Raw genomic sequence first — 19,815 nt, 5'->3', positions numbered from 1 at the left:
TAGATTTATGATCTTCCAAAATTAATTTTTTCTCAGAGCATGAAGGCCCCATATTAATTAAGTTATGAACTAGACTGGTTCTCTTTTAGCTCCAAAGGATTTGAGATAGTTTTTACTCTGTACTTCTTAGCTCCTGTCCACTATCCACATGGAAATTAGCACAACATAAATTTCGAGGCAGAAGCAATCTCTTAGTAATAATGCAAAAATCATCATCAAAAGAATGAGATTTTTTTTCTCTTTTTCTCAAAGCTTTACTTAGAGTTCTTCTTAGTTTGGCTTTAAATTCTGAAATGCATTCTGTTTTTTTTCAATTAATGGACACCATGAATGATTTTACTTTCAGAGATACAATCCTGGACATACAATATTTTGTTGTTGTTGTTGTTTTGTTTTTTTGTTTTTTTACCTCAAAGTAAGCCCAAATAAAACATGGGCACAGACAAGTGTGTATGTATAGCTCAAAAAGAAAATATGTAATAAAATAAAACTCATGAAAGCATGAGTTATATATTTGGTAGTAGAACTGTATTCCCTCTCTCACAAGGATATAGACAGATAATTAACAGTTATAATACAATAAGCAGGGGGAGAGCTGTGGGATTTCAAAGGTAGGAGAAAAGTGATACTTGCTTACCAGAGGGAAACAATCCTGGGTCATGAAAATCAAGAGGGAGTTGCCCAGCCTATGAGTGGTGGAAAAGAGTATTTTAGGTAGATAGCATGCATAAAAGATGAGGTGAATTGTTTCGTTATTAATTATACGATGTTATAATAAAATGCACTTAGTGCATGGAGGCATTTAGTATAGCTAAGATATGAGGCATTATCGAAAGATGTAGTAGAAAATAAAAATTGAGAGTCTGGAGTTAGCCTGTTAAGGTTCTTATTAAGAAATATAGACATTATATTCCTTAGTTAATGTTAAAAAATAAGGTTTTGATGTTTTTGCTCTTTTTAAAATTGATAAATGGTAATTGATTTTACATTGTAGAAAGATCACATTAGGTGTTCTATAGTGCAATTTTGGCATGGGTAGAAATATGGTATATTATAGACTAGTAGGCTGTTGGTATAGAGTGATGCATAGTCACTCCACATTATTATGGCCTAAACTAAACAAATAAAGTTAGTGAAGAGGAGAACAGACAGCAGCCATTATTTTTAAAATATGTTTTGCATTTAGAATGCATTAATTATGAATGTGAAATAACCTATAATATATTTGAGATATTTAATAATATTTTAATAATTTTTCTGAAAGAAATAGCTTTCATGATTTTCCATTTATACCCATTGGCCAAAAAATTAAGAATCCTTATGATTCTTAGGAATTTTCAAGAGTTAAATAATAAATTGAAGAACCTTTACATGAGTTGATTTTGCAAGATATAGAATCTCTGTGTTTCTGAAAAAAGATGAGTAACATTTAGATTATTGTTTTCATATAGATTGATCTATCACACATCTGTCCTCTATAAGATTACAAAACAGTGGATGAGGCCAGGACTAAAGGGGTTCTGTAAGACATATAGAGCCAGCCCAATCTCTAAACTACTGTCTAGTCTCATGCAAGCCATTTTAACACTCATTAATTTTCCAGGTTGGCTAGACACTGTTGTTGCTTGTGAAATTTTTTACCAACGTACACTGCTTCTAAGTTAAATGATGGCAACAGAAACATTCTTGTGATTCAAATCCTGTTTCCCCCCAAAAGACCCAACTTGACACCTCCATCAATACAAGATTTTTACTTCCTGGAGAACATTATGCTAAATGAAATAAGCCAGTCAGACTAATACAAATACCATATAGTTTCACCCACATGTGGAATCTAATGAATAAATTGAGCTAACAAGCAAAATAGAGACAGACTCAGATAGTAAGCAGGTTGACAGTTTAGGGGTGGGTGCTGTACTATGAGGTGCAGAGATAAGGCAAGAAGAAAAAAGGACCCATGGTCATGGATGGCAGTGTGGTGATTATGGGGAGTAGGGTGAGGGTGGGTAGAAGTGGGAAAGGGTTTAAAGGGACAAACAGAAATGGAAAAAATATATAATTGAAAAAAATAAAAATTTGAGATATAAGAAATTTTCCTTTCTTTATTGTAGCTGTCTTCAGAAAGCATAAACATAATGTAGTTGAAGTTGAGTATTGGGGTACTTTATATGACTAAACGTAATTCCTTCTGTTGACCACAGAATATCCATCTTCTCTAGCCACATCCCATTTTTTGACCAAAGCTATAGTTTTGCCAGTGAGCAATTTTACAAAGCTATAACACAGTCAAAATGTTATACCAGAGAAGATGGACAATTCAATGCATCAATCTTGTCCATGTTATTAGAAACTGTTCAGAATACACATCCCTGGAACCATGTGTTTCTTTAGTCAAGAACTGATGTCACTTTCCCCTCAAATTCAGCATGCCCAACACTGAGCACATGCATGGCACAACATGTAAAGTCCTCCTTGAAAAAATGAATTATGGGTCATCATATCATTTATATGTAAGAGAATATCATATATTTCATGCAGAGTCCATTTTTTATTTTATTAAAATACTGAATTTATTTCACATGTATATTTTTACCAATATTTCTATTTGTCTGATGACCACCACTACTACATTCTATCATAATGTTCTATAATTTCTTAAAACTAAGCAAAGGGTGGACTACCATCTTTAAAAACAAAACAGACATTCCTTCTTTCTTTCTGCTATATAGTATTCCATTGTGTAAATGTACCAAGGTTTTTTGATCCACTCATTTGCTGGCACTTACATTGCTTCCACCATTTTGTTATTGTAAATAGTGCTTCTATAAACAGTGGGTATATAAGTTCTTTTGAACTGGTGATTTGGGATTCTTAGAGTATATTCCCAGCATTACGCTAAGTGAAATAAGCTAGTCAGTACAGGGCAAATAACATATGATCTCACCTATATTAGGAATCTAATAGGAACAAAAAATAAACTGATGGTCAAAATACAACCACAGGCATGGAATCATGGAAACCTAGACTCAAAGTGAATGGGGGAAGACGGGGATAGTGGTGGAAAGAAGGGGAAGGGACTAGTCATGTATGAATGCTCCATGGACATGGACAGTGGTGTGGGGATTGACTGTGGGAGCAGGGGGGTAGGCTGGGCAGAGGAGGGCAAAGTGGTAAAAACTGGGACAACTGTAATAGAATAAGTAAAAAAAATGATGAAAAAAGCTAAACAGGCATTTTGGCAACACATTCTTGGCAATGAAACCTAAACAACATTTATGAGACACAGAAAATTCTCCCTTTTATTTTAAAAAGGGCATCCAGACATCAATTGTTACAGAAATAAAGATGAAAATTTTAAACAAAGTATTTAAACTATTTTCTTAAAGAAACTACTTATGTTGCCAGAGATTTTGACTAGTCTTATGGTCAGTCATCCAGAAGCAATGCTTCACATAATTGATGGAACTGCCTTCCAATATGATGAGTGGACCACCATTTTTTATACTTGCTTGGATTTTTGCCCTAATGTATTTTACAGAACTAGATCCTTTAGTATTTTAGGGTTTTTTTCTGTTTTTTTTTTTGAAGGATTCTTGACTTTTTAATCTTGGTTTGGTGATTTTTCAGTCTTTTCCATTCTGTTTTGATTTTTGTGCATTTTTGGCTATAGTATCTTAAACAAATTCCTTGACTAGAGCTTTTTCTTCAGCCCACTCATCCTCAAAATCATCATCATCATTATTTCCATCATCATCATCATCATAGTCCTCATTATCTTCATCAACTGCATGTTTTCCTTTTTATTGTGTAAACTTGCTACCACTTCTGGGAGCAGAACACTTTCCTGATATACTCAGGAGTTTCACATTCTTTTCCCCTTCATCTTCCTCCACAGCTGCTAAGTGCTATCAACTAATATGCAAAGACCCTGGACCACAATGCAACTGTAAGGCCACAGGCAGTGTTATTTAAAAGCCATCAATGGAAACCATTGGGTGTACATTTTTAAGGTTGCCAGAGTTACCTTATTTGGACTGACTTCATAATTCATTCCTTCTGCTTTAACAATGTGTAGTTCATTTTTTGCACCAGACCCTAAACTGACCACTCATAAGAAAATTGTTACTCATTTTCATCATTATTCACCTTAAAGTCATAATCTTTGTTAGCCTTTGGTCCATAACCATAGGGAAAATTCTAGTGCCTCAGAGGGCTCATGTCCATGTCCACTGAATCTCCCTTTTGGTAGTGGCACCCACTCAGGTGTGAGAGAAGATGGGTGGAGATAAATGACCTCAGTTTTTCAGAACAGACACAAGGGATATTTGGATTATACCGTAAGAATCCTGAAACACCAATTCAAAAGAACCTATGCACTCCAATGTTAATAGCAACACAAAATTTACAATTGCCAAGTGTTGGAAGCAACCTAGGTGCCCATCAGTAAATTAATGCATCAAAAACTGTGGTACATTTACACAATGGAATACTACACAGCAGAAAGAAAGAGGAGCTCCTATGCTTCACAACAGCATGGATGGATCTGGAGAGCATTACACTAAGTGAAATAAACCAGATGGTGAGGGACAAACACCATAAGATCTCACCTATAAGTGGAACCTAATCAACAAAACAAACAAGCAAGCAAAATATAACTAGAAACATTGAAATAAAGAACAAACTGACAGTAATCAGAAGGGAGAGAGGAGAGGAATAGTGGGGGAAATAGGGGAAGGGTCATCAATGAACATATATAAAGGACACATGGACAAAGTCAAAAGGGGTAGGATCAAGGACAGGGCTGGTGGCCATGGTAGGGAGAAAATGTAAACAACTGTACTTGAAGATCAATTAAAAATATAGGAAAATAAAAGAACAGGTAGCAATCACACCAGGAACATAGTTAGTCCTTTACAAAAAATTTTATGTACTATTTTGATACAATATTTATAAATATTAAATATAAGTTGGTGGTGGAATATATAGATAGAAAACACAGACTAAGAGTCATATTTCTTTTTTACTTACTCATTATTTTAGCTGAGGGAAAAATTCCACAAAGATAATTTATTGATAGAGTTGAATTAGTTTTTTTAATGTCTTTTTTATTTAATTATTGTTCAAGTACAGTTTTCTGTCTTTTACTCCCATCCCAGCCCACCCCCCCAATGCTCCCCACCTCCCTCCCATTTAATTTCTTAAATCCAGAATCAAAATTGACTTTTTTTCCATATAAATGAAGTACCATAAAACATAAAGTATTCCTTCTGACATGGTTTTCAAAGAGGCTTTCATAATTTCCTTCTAATGAAATGTTTGGGTTTATGTTGAATTGGGTCATTCTGTAAGATCTCTGATGTGCCTGGGAGAATGTTATGCTAAGTGAAATAAGCCAGGCAGTGAAAGACAAATACCATATGATCTCACCTATAAGTGGAACCTAATCAACAAAACAAACAAGTGAGCAAAATAGAACCAGAGACATTGAAATAAAGAACAAACTGACAGTAAACAGAGAGGAGGGAGAAGAAGGGGATAATGGGGAAAAGAAAGGGAAGGTTTGTCAAGAAACATGTAAAAAGGACCCACAGAAAAAAACAATAGGGGGGGGCGGGCAGAGGCGAGGAAGGGAGAGTAATGGGGGGGAAGTGAGGATAACTGTAATTGAACAATAAAAAACAAATGAAATGATTAAGAGACAAAAAAAAGTCTCAGATAATATGCACCTGAACCATGAATATAGCATCATGGATAGTTATTTTAGTAATAATTAACATCCAATTATAACTTCCATGGTTTTTGCCATCTCACTATGCAGTTCTGCTATATAAATTGCTCATTCTAATTTCCCCCTTCTTTGGTTTTCTTTTTATTTTTAGCTCCTATACAGGGTAGAAAAAAGTAGGTTTACATTTATATGGAAAATAATATAATAAATAAATAATAATACAAAAATAAACTTTTGTGTACAAACAACTGTAAATCTACTTTTGTCTCATCTTGTGTAAGTCTTAGTTTGTATAGGAAATTCATGTTAAAAGAAATTCATGTTAAATATTTTCTCATCTGAGATAGTATATCTTTATTTTATTTGAAGTTCAAACAATGCCAGTTTCTTGATTTGGATTATGAGCAAGTAAATTGCTCTGAGCTTTCAGTCAAAAAAATTCCTGCAGCAGGGCAGCTCAGAACAAGAATGTAGCTCTCTGTATCAGACCTTTGCTTTTTACTGACACTAGTTCATTAGGTATGAGGACATGTCCCACCTTTGTTAGCCAGTCTATTTACTCCTGCTAAATATCACATTCTTAAAAAGCCTTTGGAATTGAAAACAGCCTAAAGCTCTGTTTGTATATGTGACTATTATTCTTCTGGTTAGAATCACACATGGATGATACAACAGTAGCAAAGATACGTCCACAATAGATGTCGCACAGGATGGTCATTAAACTCAGTTTACAATTAAGATTCCCATGTCACATGGCACCTCAGGAACACTGGACAGAGAACCTGATGCTGCCAAGATCCATACTGCACCTCTTTAACTTAGGGCTGGTGGCAGAATAAAATAAAGCAGAGGATCCCATGAGAATAAAGTTTCTGGAAAGAGCTTTCTAACCTCAGAATTTTTTGTTTATATACAAAAACAAATTAGTCATATTTAGAAAATATATTAGCTTATTAATACTATAATCTAGATATCTAAAATGTATTTATCATTATGATATTGTACTTCAAATGGTAATTTTTTCTGCCTTTTGTGTCCTGTTTAGAAGTTATTTCCACCAATATTTTGGATCAATGTCTTCTTTTTAAAACATTGTTCTTTCTTTTTACAAATTTCTTCTTTTATATCTTTATACCTGGAAATTGTAGTAACCATGGATTTACAATATGATTTTCTTTCAATAGGTAACTAATAATTGCAGAACCATTTCATATATATATATATATATATATATATATATATATGATGTTCTTGTTTTTAAAATTCCATATTTATTATACTAGATTTTTCTACATATTAGGATCTTTCTGGGATAGTAATTGTGAGCCAAAGTATAATACATTCTTTTGAATACTAGTACCACACTTTTTTAACCATTATCTTTCTGAAGTAGTTTTAAAAACAATCCTTTTCTCTCTTTTTAAAAATAATACTCATTTTTGCTTTATCCACCTGTGAATTCCTCCAACTATATTTTTATATTATTGTGAAAAGTTTTTAAAGATAATGGCCTGTTTGAGTAATTACAGACATTACACTAAATGCACATGCTAATTTTGTGATATTAGGAAGAAACAAAGAACTTGTTAATTGAGGAAATAATTATTTTACATGGCAGTCCTCCCAGAAAATAAATTTTCTATTTGTAGATGGACACATATAAAATTTAATAGATTCAATATGGAATATATCTGTTGCTTAAACTTTACAGAGGTAAAATATCATGAAGGGCCTTGAACCAGGAGGAATTCACTTGCTCCACTTTAACTCTGCCATCCTCCTTCAGTGAAAGACATATATGGTAAGATTCTGGCTGCAATGGCCTTTCAAAATTGCTGTGGATCCTTGAAGGGATATTAGTTTAGACTTAAAGATATTTAGGGTTTTTAGTGGAGCTTTTCAGAAAGTGTCAGGAGTGGGGGAGGGTTTTAAATCATGGAGTTGTTTTAAGGGGCTGTGGTGATATGAAGGGTTGCTTAATAGAAGTAGTTTTGTATAGAGATATTAACTTGTATATACAGGGTCAAATACCTAGTAGAAATGCATTTCAGACTTAAAGAAATTCCAGATATTAATAGCGGTTGAACAAGTTAATAAATGAATTAATATACTTTAACTTGTCCTCCAATTTCCTTCTAAAATAGTCATAAAACCCTCTTCATTTGTGTTTCCCATGGGTGGTAATTGTGCAGGTACTGAAGGGGTAGTGCAGGAAGGTTAAGGAACAGATGTCTCATTTCACTCATTGACTCAGGAGTGGTGGGGTCTTACTCAAAGTTTCCAGCAGTGACTAATAGTAGAAAAGGGAACCCAGGAGAGAATTATCAGACTGCCCAGGGTTTCCACACAGAGCAGATATAATCAATATATTTTTCATCCTACAGAAAATATTTTTAGACTTGCCATGTGCCAATTATTCTGAGTGCTGGGAACACAGCAGGGAGCAAATTTTATAAAAATAGTTATCCTCATGGAATTAATATATTACAGTAGGAAAGATACAATTAATAAGCAAAATATATTATGTATCATTTAAAATTTATATGGAGGATCCAAGATAGTTGAGGAGTAAGAGGAAGCTACACTAATGTCCTTCCAGGACCAATCTGGAATTACAACTAAATTATAGAGAAATCATCCAGAATAACTAAATCAACACTAGCTGGAGAGAAGCCTTATAACCATGAACAGACAGAAGAAACCACTTCACCACAATGTGACTGTTAGGGAAAGCAGAAGAAGGGGCTGTCACGAAAGGGTTAGCTGGGCTCCCATAGGTGGAAGCTGAAGTTCTAGAGAAATATTTCAGTGGCCCACTGGTTACCCTTGAGAAGAATGGGGTCTGAACTCCAAGTTGGGCTCCCCAGCCTACAAAACCAGAGCTGGAAAGGAACCCAGATAACATCCAGCTGTGAAAAGCAGCAGGGATTCTACCTGCCAAGGAGAGATAGCTGGAGACCCAGAGAGACTCTTTAAGGGCCAAAACACAAAATTTCATTTGCAGCAACTTACCCTAGTCTCCAGCAAAGGGAGAGCAGAGTGGACTAGAGACACTTGAGGAGAGGCTGGGTTTGGTGACTCTGGGAAGAGAACAGAAGGAATAGCCACTGGGATCCCTGAGTTGAGTCATTTTCCATACTGCAGAGGCCATCTTTCATAGGCAGGCCTCTTCTCTGAATGACATTAGCCTGAGTGGAAGTAATACTCCCACCCACAGGAATTACTCTGTGCCACCCTGTGGTGCTTAAGCCAGGCTGCTGATTACAGTATGATTATATTAACAGCTACTCAGTTTAATAACTGTTTAGTGTAACATCTTAGGTGAAAAATACAAAGCAGCAGCCCAAATGGGAAGAGAAAGAAACACACCCCAAATGAAACAAGAGAATTCTCCAGAAGAACTACATGAAATAGAGGCAAACAATTTATCAGATAGAGTGTTTAGAGTAATGATTATAAGGATACTCAATAGCATGAAAAAAGACATAGAAACTATTAAAAAAGGACTCATCAGAAATGAAGAATATAATATCTGAAATAAATAATACACTGGAGGAAATAAACAGTAGGTTAGATGAAGAATGATTAAATCAGTGTTCTAGAAGACAACGTAGAAAATAAAAATAAAAACAGGCAGAGCAGCAAAAGGAAAAACAAGTTTGGAAAAATGAGGAGAGCTTAAGAAATATTTTGGACAACACGAAGCATAACAAAAATCTGTGTCATGGGAATACAAGAAGGAGAAGAGAATGAGCAAGGGATTAAGAACCTATTTGAGGCAATAATGATGAAAACTTCCCTACTCTGATGAAGTAAGAAGATACAAAAGTCCAGGAAGCTTGAGAGTTCTAAACAGGTTGGACATAAAGAGGCCTACACTGAGACACATCTTAGTTAAAATCAGAAGGCTTTAAGACAAGAACAGAATCCTAAAAGTCACAAGAGAAAAGCAGGTGGTTACCTACAGGGAGCACCAATTAGACTGGCATCTGATTACTCAGCAGAAACATTTCAGGCCTGAAGGGAGATATTCAAGATGATGGAAAGCAAGGACCTACAACCAAAGCTACTTTACAATGCAAGACTATCATTTAAAATCGAAGGAGAAATAAAAAGCTTTCCAGATAAGAAAAAAAAGCTAAAGGAGTTTGTTAACACCAAAACAGTACTGCAAAAAAGTTAAAAGATTTGTTTTAAGAAGAAGAAGGAAAAAGAGAGAGGTAAAAAAAAACAGAGGAAAACAGTTTAAGAATAAATGACACTGCATATGCATCTATCAATAATCATCTTAAATGTAAACGGTTTAAGATTGGGTGGAAAGAGCAGAAATCAGAAGATTGGTTCAGGACAAGTTATGTTTCAGTTTCCTCTACTTTAGCCATACATCTAAGTAGAGACTTTTGCAAATAATTTTCATATCTGAATCTTACATGATAGGGGAGGTTCTAGATAGAAACATATCTGGGTATTATAATCATAGAGAAGATATATAAAGACATGAGACAGGACAAAATCACCGAAGGAGTTGATAGAGGTGAGTAAGGGCTGAGGGATGAGCCAGTGACACTTTATGAATGAGACTGGGATGATGGAGTTCATGCAGCAAAACAAGGTGAGAATAACTCTTAGTGGGTAAAAGAAGACCAGGACAGGGAAGTGTCAAGGAAGCCAAGTGAATGAATGAACACTCCTTGTATTAAGTGGTGCTGATGGACAAGTAAGATGATGAGTGAGAATTTACTGTGTGGCGGTATGGAGAGTGCTAGCACCTGCACTAAGACTGTTGTTAGGGAATGGGAAAAGGATAATTAGAAATTATTATAAACACCGTTGAAAAATTTTTGTATGGGGTAGTACCTGAAAGGAAAAGTGGGGCTAAAATTACTTCTTGTTGGTTTATCTGTTTGTGTGTGTGTGTGTGTGTGTGTGTGTTTGTTTGCTTTCTAAGATAGGAGAAGTAACACATTTGTATGCTGATGAGGTGATCTAGTACAAAAATAAAAATAGATGATATGCAAAGTGTGGTAAAGGAGTACTGCTTGAATAGTGTCTTGTGTCTGTTAGAGAAGAGATCTGTGAAAAAGTGGGAGTTTAGTTTAGTAAACAATAGAAATTGTAAGCCTATATACTTAAGTAACTATTTGAGCCTGAAAAAAGAAGGAAGAAATTTAAAATTTCAGATTAGTATTTTATTCTTTTTCCTGCATTTCTAGTCATTGGAAGCATTTTACTGCATTTCCTTTTTGTGCTCTTCTCTTTTATCAGCTTTTACATCAGAATGATGTTCAATTCATGAGCTCAATTTTCAGGCTACTGTAATTTTCTCCTCATTGAAAAACTTCTTCCATCTCATGGCAACATATGGTATGAAGTTTACTTGTGGGAGAAAAGAAGGTTTCATCTATCAGTGAAGTATGAAAAATAGTAAAAATTGACATAAAACCCCAGATAACTACTCTGTGCTTATTAAGTCCTGATATGCTATAAAGATATCTGCCTCACTCCACTAGGTAGAGATTGCATTTTATTCTGTATGTGTTTATATAGCTCCAGACAATCTTATGTATAAAATGATAGTCTTTTTCACCCCAATCATAGTGATTAGATGAGAGGACAACATTGACTCAAGCTGAAAGTTCTTCTTGAAAATTAGGAAATTCCATTCATTCCACTATTGTCCAGTTTCTTAAATAATAATGTAATAACTCAAGATATGTAGAATAACTATGCATTATTTTTAGACAGGCAAGCAAAAAATTCATCCAAAAGTACATGGGAATTCCAGAATTACTGGGGAAGCAAAAAAGAAAGATATAGAGGAAAACACTACTGAGATTACTATTGCTGTCCATTGCCATGCCCAAGTACATTCCTCAAGCCTGATTCAGTGTTCTACAAGATATACTATGTCTTCAGGGAACTTGGAAAGGAGAAGAACACTGTGACTAATGGTGCAACAAACTCATGTACAGGGAGAAATGTTTCAAAGGACTGTTCAATGATACTGACATGAGAGGTAGAGGTGTATAAATGGAAAGTTGAGTTTTAATTTTGCCTAGGGTTGAAAAATAGCTTTCAGTCCAGAAGTTGAGGACATAAGGGGCTTGAAAAGAACATAGCTAGGAGAATCCAAAAAACAGCTTACAATAACAACAACAAAGTAGTTAGCAGCAGGGAATTAATGAGAGGGGAGCCATAGAAAGGCATTGGAGATTTGTTACTGGATCATACAGACAGAAGACAGGTTGGCAGTTTGGTAGGCATTACTGACAGGTTGGCATTATTCTGACTTGTTAATATGCTAGAACAGCAGGTATTTATTAACTGCACAGTTGAACTAAGAAAATTTTGTACTATTAGAAGAATCTGACAAAAAGTCATTGTGATATATAGTAATGTCACAACTTGTCTCCCTTTGTTGCCTAAAGAAATATCAGAACTTGTGGTCCCACTCACACTCATTTTCTGATTTCTGTAGGAATTAGAATTGGGAATAAAGACCAGTGAATCTTGTTCTGATTCCAAAAGATGAAAAGGCTGAACTTTGGGCATGGGTTGCTTTACTGTAACATACATAACTTCTGTAGATTTTTCTATTAAGTCAAAGCCAAATACCTGAAAATGAACTCAGCTCTATTCAATCCACGTTCTATAGATACTTCACCTGTGAACAGGTAGGAGGTAGGAGAAATGGCACTTGGTATTATTGTTGTTTATTAAATTAAATATTGTAAATTAAATATATCCAATAAAAAGACTCTTTTCTTTCTCCATTTTTTTAAAAAAATTATTTATTTATTTTTAGAGAGGAAGAGAAGGAGAGAAATATCAGTGTATGGTTGCCTCTTGTGAGTCCCTTGCTGGGAGCTGGCCTGCAACCCAGGCATGTGCCCTGACTGGGAATCGAACTGCGATCGTGTGGTTCACAGGCCCGAGCTCAATCCACTGAGCTACACCAGCCAGGGCTTCTTTCTCCATTTTTACAGCCCAGTATTAAATTATAGGATAGACCATGGGAGTGGGCAAAGGAAAAACAAAATAGACTTTATGTAAATTGTTATCCCTCTATCTAAATCATCCTCAGTGCTATCTTAGGGCAATCATTCAGTACTTAATTGATTATTTAATATTTTAACTGAAGATCAAATTTTGGACATAGCTGTAGAACAGAGAGAACTTGGTTCAACTTTTAAATCTTTGTCATACACTATGGTAAATTATAGAAGCTGTAGAGACCTGGTGTCTTCATCTATTAAAGGAGGTCATTCTGAAAAGACAGATTTATTCCCTGGAATTAACCATTTAGTACATATAATACTCATTACAAGAAAATCAGCCCAGAGTAACCCCTGATTAAATAGTTGGTTCCTTTCTCATTTTTTATGCAGCGGCCAGAGGTCATGAGCACTATATATACTTTGTGAATGGGGCTTACTGCTATATGCCCACACATTTTTAGTAGTAGCCAATTAGCCTGTAAAGAGACATGTCCTTATGCACCCATTTATTTAATTTCTCAGTATCTTTAGTGTTTAGAAGAGATATGATACCGTGGAAAAATTAATTACATAGTATTTACCACAGTTCAAAATGTTCCAAAAAATTAGTTATTACTCTTTTTCTTAAACAAGAACATACTATTATATCTATGTCTTTAAAGATACTCTGAAGCTTAGAAATTCTCTTCCAGTGAGCACAATTCAACTTGCTAATCATGCGCTTCTTGTTATTGGCATTATTTCAAAGGGTTTTCTAACACCTTACTATTCAAATACATTTCAGCCTATTGGTATAGTTATTAAAAGAAAATAACTTGAGATTATGATTATAGATATATACAAACTAGGAAATGAAAGCATGGCAAATATAATTGGAAAGACATTTGCCTCACCTTTTCACAAATGGAAAAAGCCATGGTTGCTGCTATTAAATTGACTTGGTTCAATTTCAAAATCACAGAAAGTAATCAAGACAGGTTTCCTTTTCATTATGCATGTTCAATGAGGTTTTACATATCTGAAACCTTTACCTTTCCATTCATTTGCTATATAAATTAAACATTAACAAGAATAAAATGAGCTTAAAGCTAGAAAATGCTCAATATATTTTCCAGGAAAAACTGAAGGTGATGACTTTACATTTCTATAGCTCTCTAATTCACCACTTAAGCAATGTCGATGGAATATTGATACAGCTACGTGGGAGAAGTCAAAAGCAGCCAGCACAATTTAGTTTCTCAAAATTTAGTCTCTTTCACTGCACTTTTTACAAAGTCTTCTTTAACTTTTCTATGTTTTTAATTCTATTAATGGAAAGCCAAACTTATGTTTTACTCAATGATGACAATTTTAACCACAATTACAAATAACTAAGACTGTAGCTTCACTTTGCATGCATAAAATCACATTGGATTAACTGTTGTATTTCTAAAGCCCAGGATTGAAAGATGAAGATAAAATCATTCATCTTAATAATAATGACTGAGCCCTGGCTGATGTAGCTCAGTGGATTGAGCGCGGGCCTGAGGACCACACAATTGCGGTTGCGGTTCGATTCCCATTCAGGGCACATGCCTGGGTTGCAGGCCAGTTCCCAGCAGGGGACTCATGAGAGGCAACCATACATTGATATTTCTCTCCTTCCCTTTCTCTCTAAAGATAAATAAATAAAATTAAAAAAATAATAATGACTGAAACTGTGTTACCAAAGCAGTGAAATAATTTGGTATTTTTCTAAAAACTGTCTAGAACAATCTGTTGAAAAGTGTTGTTAAGAAAAACTAATATCTGTAAATATAACAAGAAGCTTTTATTAAACTGGTAAGTTATCTCAATATTTGGATTTTAATATCAATTGTATAAAAGTATGACTCATTTTTTGCTTAGTTTCACCCATTATGATCCCTCCCAGAGCTGTCAGCCTACTCTTTATGAGTTTGTCTCTATTTTGCTTGTTAGTTCAATTAGTTCACTAGATTCCACATACGAGTGAAATTATATGGTATTTGTCTTTCTTTGACTGACCTATTTCACTTAACATAATGTTCTTCAGCTCCAAAAGAAAAAAGACTCATGGACATGGACAGCAATGTGTTGATTGTGGGGGGGAGGTATAAGGGGGACAAATGGTAATGGAAAAATACTACAAAGAAAATATTTTTAAAAATAAAATAAAAATATAACTCATAAGTTTGAAAATGATTTGTGCTTCCATTTCACTCACTCGGAATAGGCACCTAAAAAATCTGCTACAATTGTTAAAATTTCAGGCTACTACCTCTTCAAAAATCTTTGTAAAATTGATAGATATCTTCACTGTAAGAGTTATCTGGGAATTATTATTTTTTCTATTAAAGATAATGGGTAGTGATGACTAGGTGTAGGGTAAGTGGAGATAGTCTGGCTTCCTCACCCCAGTGTCTGGGTAGCTAAGGGAAGCACTGTTACCAAAGCCTTAAAGGAGCCTGATAACTAGTGTTCTCATAGCCTAGAGACTGAGTCCCATAAACTGTCCCCCTAACATGAAGTAGGCTCACATGAGCAGAATTTAGTTATGTTGTATAATTTCTGGCATCTTGCCAGCTGTGTTCCCCTCTAGTACTTAAACAGGTAGGGACTCCCTGATGGGGCAACGATGATGAGAGACATGCAAGGGGACAGGTGGCATAATGTGTGCCATGCTGGGGAGCAAGGGATATGACATGAGACATGCAGATAGACACACAGCTTACAGTGTGCATGGCTTGCCCACCCGTGAATAAAGGCATGCCCAACATCCCAACAGCTCCGTGAATATTTTTCTGTTTGCATGAATACCATGAATCTGCCTGGCCTTGAAGGGTGGCAACACACTAGGCCATTATATTTTTGGCTAATTAGAAAATATTAGTAGCTAGTACTTTTTCTCTGATACTTTCCTATTTCATTGAAACACTCACAATGTGAAAATACATTCCTTAAATAAACTATTGTAAAACTAGCTAATTTAATAAGAATTTTACAACAATATGGTATCCGCAAGTTTCCCATGTAGATCATGACTCCCATATACGCCATTGATAAGAAAATAACTGTAGTGGTAAGGGGATGATGTGTTTCATGACTTTAACTGAGTGGCTTTTTGAGAAGAGAAACACATTGAGGAAATGTCTGAAGGTGTACAAAAGATAAATTTTGGTTTCAAGACTAGAATTCAATCCACAAGATATTAGAATTATAACTAAAAGGGAAAAATAAGCTATATAATGGAACAACACCTGAGATTTTCAAAGGGAGGAAAATGATTGCTAGTACATTACAGTCTCTGTGTTTTCAAATATATTAAATAACTATAAAAGAAGAAAACATGGACCCAGACCTTCTTCTTACTTAAGAGAATTTAGTCTTAAGAAATCTGTTCAATGTCTTGACCATGAAGCTAAACAAAAAAAGTTAATTAGATTCAATTTAAAGCTTTTAAATATAAGGAAACATATTTCTGAAAAAGAACATTAGACAAACTGAGGTTAAGGAATAACTAGTAAGTCAAAACATGAGACACTTATTACAGACATGACAGATTGTTTTTATTCAGTTAAATTCTGATATTTCATCCCCAGCTAGTTTACTGAATGTTTCACTTTTGAATCAACTGACTGATATAGACATATTTTCATGACATTTAGTAGTCATAATTCACAGTAAATGAGTTATTTAAGTCATGCATGTAAATAAACCAATATTAAATGAGAAACTTGAGTTGCATATAGTAGTTTGAGCATTATCCATTTCTAGTCAACCCAAAATTTCATTTGATATAAAATATGTTAAGCAAAAATAAGGAGAAAAAGCCATGAAAGTATTGAGAAAAAAGGTAACATTAGAAGAATTTAGATTTGGAGGAATTCCTGTAAGGTAAAAAACAAATGGTAATATCCTTGGGAAAAAGCAAAAGAAAACTTATTCAGTAAATCCCAGAAAGCAGACATACAGTCTCGGCTGCTGTGAACATAGAACTGACCTACAGCTGGACGGGGTTATCTCTGGTTTTATCTCTGGTGAAGCTTGGATTTCTAGTTTTTTTATTCTTAGCTAAAAGTGCAATGGAATTTATGACGCACTGTTTACCACCTGAAACTCTCCTGGGGAGGCCATGGGGTGGTCTACAACTCGCCTAACTCATTTAGTGGCATGAAAATAATCAAAGATACAAAGATGCATCTGCTTTACATTCAGATAATTATCCAGTTAATAATAAACATTTCTTTAAAAAATTATTTCACCGAGAATTGCTGTTACGGACTGAATGTTTGTGTCACCCCAATTTGTAAGTTCAGATCCTACCCACAGTGTGATGCTATTAGGAGGTGAGACATTAGCTAGGTGATTATGATTAGATTAGGTCACGGGGATGGAGTTCTCATAAATGGGAGTGGTGTCCTTATAAAAGTCAAGAGAGAGCTTGCTTCTCTTGCTCCTTACCTTGTGAGCGTACAATGAGAAAAACAGTAGGCTTTCAGCAAACCCAGCAATGCTGGCATCTTGATCTTCAAATTCCAGCTTCTAGAACTGCAAGAAATAAATTTCTATTGTTTACAAACCACCAAATCTATGGTAGCTTGTTATAACAGCCTGAACTTACCAAGACGGTTGCTATTTTTCTCTTTGCTCCCCCACTCTTTTACAGCTACATTCTTTTGAATAATAGCTACATTCTTTTGTATTAAAAAACATTCCTTTTTCTTTTAGGAAGCAACAATATGTCAAATTAGGCACTGTTTAGGTAGTTAGTTTTTAGAGAAAAGCAGAAAGAAAAACAATAAACTATACTTATAGGCAATCATGTCTGTTTTTAATACATTAATTTTTTAATCTTAAAATCTTATATCTTAATGGAAAAAGAAAACAAAATTAAAATAAATTTTAAATAAAAAATTCAATCTTTAATTCCTGGTGCAGGAATGGTCAATAAGTAAACAGATTTAATTAGGAGCAGAACTGTGCTTTTTAAGAACAGCACATTTTAGTTATTTTAATTAATTGATTTTTTACTATTCAATACTACACACCTAGAGATAAAAGTTTACTATAAACAGCTGTTGCCCAATTTTCCAGAGGTAAGTGTTTGGGGAGAGTGTTTAGTAATATACATATCTGAAAAAGAAATTCTACATATAATATAATTATATTTTAAAATATATAGCCTACAACAAGCTGTTGGTATCTATACATAATGAGCAATGAGATCAGGAATATATTTCTGTCACCACCTCTTAGATGACATTTATGATTTGCTACAATTTATTGTTACATTTTCAAATATATATATGTGTGTGTGTGTGTATTACTGTTCAGATTAAACTTTAAAGTCCTTGAGAAGCACCTGCTGTTTTGGGTCATATATTATGTGGTCTTAAATATTAAATATTGCCTGTTTTTACCAGAAGACTTACAGTATTTCCTGTCTTAGGAGTTAAAACATAACCTCTTCTGAATTCCACAACCTGTTGCATTCCTCTCTCCCTTTTAAATTCATCTGTTTCCAAAATACACACCATCCATAAATATTTTTTCAATGCTCAGGATGAGTCAATCAAATGTAGATGCATGATGTTAAAAAATATAGAGGGGTGAAAGTCAAAATATATAATGCCCATTTGGCACAGTCCAAATCTTATCAGAGTTGAGCACTAAACAAATCACTTAACCGACCTGGCCATATTAGTGCACAGTGACTAGATTATATCTTTGAAAACATAAAGTTAATAGAAAAACGAGAGAATTACAGAGAATCATTTTTGAAGACCATATTAGTTTCCTAGGACAATTATAACAAATAATCACAAACTAGACAACATAAATAAGAAATATTCATTCTCACAGTTGAGGAGGCCACATCCACTGTTGACAGTACTAATGCTCTCTAAAGTCTCTCAGAGAGAATCCCTTCCATGCTTGTTTTCCATCTGTCTCCCCTGCTTCTGCACCCAGGGCACTGAGGCTGGGTGCAAGGTGCCTCTGGGCTGTAGGATCAGGACCGCTCTGTCCCCAGGGCTGCGACAGGGGCATTCTACTTCTGCTGCTGCAGCAGGAGCGCAGCTGCTGGGGCCAGGTGAGAGTACAGGCACAAGAGGCGAGGTGGCTGCTGGGGGAGAATTCTGTAAACAGCTGCTGAGTGCCGCCTTCTTCTTCTTCTTCTTCTTTTTTATTTTTAATCCCCCGCATTCAAGCCTGCTATGCCAAACAATCACCTGGCCTCTCACACAGCCCAACTGTCCAATCAGACCGGGGACTATTTGGGCCAGGGTCCCTCACTGCCCACTCTTCCCAGCCAGTGTCCACAGTCTCAGTGGGTACACACCACCCCTCTGTGTTTGCCACTTCGTCCTTATTCCCCCTTGTGACTTCAGGTATCCAGGCCCATCCTGGTGCTACTCAAATCTCCCTTTTTGGTAGGGGAAGGAGCCATTGACCTGGCTTTCTACCAAGAACCCTGCAGGAAACCCTGAGGGTGCTGGACCTGGGGCTTCAGCTGTCCTGGTCCCCACGCTGGTCCCAGGGACCTTATTGTCCTGAAGCACTGTCCTTACCATCTGATTTTTCAATGTCCACTACAATTTTTGTTCTCCAGCCTTCATATGTGCTGGGATACCATTGGCTGTTCACTCTGGTACTCAAAAGATCGTCTAAGGTGTTTCACCCATGTGCAGGGGGAAGTAGACTCCACTCCCTCCTATCTCACCACCATCTTAGAAGTCTCTTGATTTAGAAGCAATACAAAATTAATTGCAGAAACTATTGAAATTTGGAGACTTTCAGCCAAGAAGGAGGTTTAGTTAGATATTCTGTGCCTCTTTGCAAGAACAAAAGGACAACAAATTTGAAAACAAAAACAAACCAGAACTACCAGAAAATTGAACTATATGGAAGTCTGATAACCAGAGAGTTAAAGAAACATTCATTCAGACTAGTAGGAGGGGCGGAGACGGGAAGACTGGTCAGAGAGGATGTGTGGCTAGGCAGTGGCTGGAAGAACAGGCAGTCCCACATTTGTGTGTGGATGAACTGGTAGGAACAACTGGTGAGTGAGACAGACTCCACAACCCAGGG

At 35.5% G+C, this 19,815-nt stretch overlaps 1 pseudogene; it reads right to left on the bottom strand.

Annotated features, from left to right (window-relative positions):
* Positions 1-3,389: 3,389 nt before the first annotated feature.
* LOC118998439 (nucleophosmin-like) lies at positions 3,390-18,930 on the bottom strand (annotated as a pseudogene).
* Positions 18,931-19,815: the final 885 nt, after the last annotated feature.

Source organism: Sturnira hondurensis, unplaced genomic scaffold (assembly GCF_014824575.4).
Source record: "Sturnira hondurensis isolate 20B ecotype Veracruz unplaced genomic scaffold, ASM1482457v3 Scaffold0014112, whole genome shotgun sequence".
Lineage (NCBI taxonomy): Eukaryota > Metazoa > Chordata > Mammalia > Chiroptera > Phyllostomidae > Sturnira > Sturnira hondurensis.
The sequence above is the reverse complement of the archived record's forward strand: the minus strand, read 5'-3'. Positions and strand labels throughout refer to the sequence as shown.